At 49.0% G+C, this 3,713-nt stretch overlaps 1 pseudogene; it reads left to right on the forward strand.

Moving 5' to 3' along the window:
- The first annotated feature begins 679 nt into the window (after positions 1-679).
- Positions 680-1,488, forward strand: LOC112896426 (annotated as a pseudogene).
- The last annotated feature ends 2,225 nt before the right edge of the window (positions 1,489-3,713 follow it).

A 3,713-nucleotide genomic window follows, 5' to 3' on the forward strand; every position in this document is an offset into this window, starting at 1 on the left:
CCTGTATGCATAATTTTCCCTTTCCTTCATGTTATGTAACTTTGTATATGTCGTCACCATTTTGAAATTTTGTTAACTTTGCAGTCTGAAGCTTCTGTGAATTCCGGGCCTGCTGTTTATATGAACTCCACAGGACCAAATCCAATCATGGTTCAGGTGACAATTGTTGCACCTTTTCCATGTTAATTTTGATGATCAGAGCCTTCGAATCACAGCAACACATTTCTCTCTTTGTGCAGTCATGTTTTCAAAACACTCCTCCTTTTGGAGTTTCGAACATACCAGTGCTGGGAGGAGTTTCTGGTGCTTTTGGTATTGTTGATCCTTCTCGGTCATCTGGTTTCAGAGATCCTTTTCGGAATATTAATGTCCAGAGTAGCAGTAAGGTCACATTTCATCTATTGTTTCACTCCTGTTAGGGTCTTGAGCTAGAGCAGGAAGCTGCCACAGCCTACTGGAGTTCCTCCAAGAAGAGTGGTGAAGGACAACCTGATATTGGTAGCATGATACCTGGTATGCACAACAACCCAGTTTTTGGAATCTATTGTCAAATGTCGCAACGCAAGCAGGGGGTTCAAGTGCTGACATGAGGAGCGTGATGGAAGGATTACAGAGCCCTGCTGTTGTAGATGCTATCAGCAATATTGTGCAGAATGTGGATGAGCAAGAACTTGGGGCCATGTTTGGTTCAGCCAGGGGGCAAGGTGGCATGGATTTGTCTAGAATGTTGCAGCAAATGATGCCTGTTGTATATACCAAGTTCTTGGTGGAGCAGGGGCCCATCCTGTTGGTGCAAATAATGGGCAATCTTGATCACAGCCTCGGTCAAGTGACACTGCAAGAGGACAGCAGCTCTCTGGTAAGCCATTTCTGTCGGGTGCTGAGAAAATAATAGCTTTTATTTGTATTGAACAACATGAATCTCCAGGGAATATCTTCAGCACTGTCCTTGAGGCTGCCGCTCAGGCTTATGGCGAAAAACTGAAGATGACAGCATTCAGAGCATGCTGGAAGTCGAAGAGCTTGCCAGTGATCCGGAGCTTACCAATGTATGCATTCTTCTCCGTTCCAATTGCATTATCAAGTTGTTTTCTTTCTGATGTTAGCTGGATAATAACCCCCCTAACTTGCTGCTTCTGCTAGGACGACCTGAAACTTGTGGTCGAGCAAGTTGGGCAGAGGTTACAGTCAAATTCGCAGTCGGGCAGCCAGTCTTGAAGCATTGACCCTCGACGTCGACAACGTGTGTGCTGGGGACAGTAATGGCGAAAGGTCGGTACTGAAGGTCATGCACAGATGGGCTCGGCAGTTTCCGGGGCTCAGGGGGCAGCGCGAGGTCAATGGTGGAGATAAGTTGGGTGGAGGTGGAGCAGGACGGCGGAAGTGCTGCAGGCTGCAAGAGCGCTGCCGGCGCGACCACGGGCGTAAGCTTCGTAGGTAAGCGGTTAGCAGGCAGGGAGAGGGGAGGTGGTCGCCGCGGAACGGTGGCGGCGGCGGAGGCCACAGCGAAGGTTGGGGGAAGAAGAAGAAGCTACCAGAGTTTTTTTTCAGAAAAAGGCCGCCAGAGTTGTTTCAGAAAACCCTTGGATCGCGATATCGCGATGCAAACTAGGGGATATTTTGCAAAATATTCTATGCATTATGTTCATATAGGACCCTCGCGATCCAATATTTTTCATAACGGTCCCTGTATTTTACAAATCAACCCCTCCAACGAAATTGCCGTGGTTCCGCCCTCCCGGCGCCGCCGGTGACGGTGGAACCCGCCGCCGTCGCTTCCAGAAGCCCATGTCATGGCACTCCTCCACTAAGTAACCGCATCCCGCATCCAATTTATCTCCTCCTCCGATTGCAAACACGGAGCCCTGATTGAAGAGGACAGGGACACGACTCCGACGCCATGCCCAAGCCGTACTGATCCTGAACTCTTTGATCCTTATATTCAGTCCGGAGACGATCTCGACCTGCAATCTCAAATCCCAACAATGGCCAAGAGAAAGACCAGATCACGGCGGTAACAGAGGCTGCCGGATGTAGATGCCAACGCCATGCCGATCAGCGGCGAGCACGCCGGGCGGGAACAAACGGGCAGCGAGGTCCCAGGTGAAGGCACCGTCTCTCTCCCTCTCCACCTCCTCGACGACATCCTATGGCACCTGAGCGCGCTCGAGTCCGCGCGCTTCGCGGCCGTCTGCAAGTCGTGGGCCGGCATCGCCTCCCGCTGCCTCGCGGACCCCGCGCCGCACCTGTTCGCGTTCAGGTCGACTGCCGCGCACCGCCGCGGCGAGATCATCGCCGTGCCGCTTGGTGGGTAATCGGACTCCTCCCGCCACGGCCGCGCGCGCGCGACGCCGGCCCACCGGGCGCTGCAGAGGGTGACCCGCAAGACGGAGTGCTTGGGCGCCACGGCGAGCGGCCGCCTCGTCCTCGCCAACTCGAGGCGCACCGTCCTCTTCAACCCGGTGACCGGCACCTTCCGGCGGATCAAGAAGGTCCCCCTTCTTGATCGCCGGCGGAGCAGAGGTGTGATCGCCGGCGGAGCTATCGCGATGATTGCGGGAACTAGAGGTGTTTGGATCACCCTGATTCGCGTGGCGCAGGACGTCGCAGAGCTGATCCGGCGAGCTTGGAGGACAGGAATCCGGATGAATTGAAGATTTCCTTGAATCCGTCTGATACCATAAATGAGACTGAATGCCAACTCAACAACTGGTTGTATTGATTCTCAAGTATACTATGTAATACACGTTCAGCGCATGGCAATAACAGAACGCTAACAAACTACAGCTGAAAGAGTAGGTCTAGCTGATTACAAGAAGAACGCGAGGTGATCTGTTAGAAGACCAAGTCGTTTGCTAACAAGAGTGTATTTGACTGCTGATTGGTAATGACCAGACTTGGCTTGATCAGTAATGCCACTACTCTAACGGTTTGCAAAAGAACAACTTTGCTGGCCTGGTACATGCAATTTCTTTCAAGTATATTAAGGTATGCATGTTACCACTTTTGAGGGGGTTTTTTTCTTTGTCATGATCCCATATCAACATTGATGAACAATGCACGCGGAAGGTCAAGAACAACTTTCCTGGTAATGATATTTTCTTTATTTTTGCATGGAAAAATGATTTTTCAACACTTATTGTTGGTACCATCGAAATAAACTACTCTCTGCTTTGAAATGTATGAATTTCAGTTTGCCATAAGTCAAACTTTCATTTAATGTTGGCCGAATTTATAAAAAAAAATGAAGATCTATAATACCAAATAAGTATGTTATCAACAGATATTTATGGTTGATTTAATGAAAGTAACTTGATGTCGCAGGTGTTTGCATTTTTATATAATTTTGATCAGAGTAAGAGAAGTTTGACTAAGGAGTAAGGAGAAAAACTAAAATAGCAAATATTTTGGAACAGAGGGACCAATCTTTTTTTGTGAATGAAATCAACTACTCTTAGAAAAGAGGGAAGAAAAAAACCAAGTTTGAAAAAGAGGAAAATAAAGGAAAAGGGGTTGAAGAACCATGTAGCCTACGCGGCTGGCCAGTGGCCAGTACGACTATGGATGCTAAACAAGGCCACTTCAAGCCTTCGTTTGGAGAAGCTTAAATGGGCCCTTACTTTCCATTGGACCGAATTTGGCCAATGTCTCTGATTTTCTCACGCCGTTGCTTCGCTACCTTTATTTTCATGAGCATGGCATTAGCTCAGCAT

This window comes from Panicum hallii, chromosome 6 (assembly GCF_002211085.1).
Source record: "Panicum hallii strain FIL2 chromosome 6, PHallii_v3.1, whole genome shotgun sequence".
NCBI lineage: Eukaryota > Viridiplantae > Streptophyta > Magnoliopsida > Poales > Poaceae > Panicum > Panicum hallii.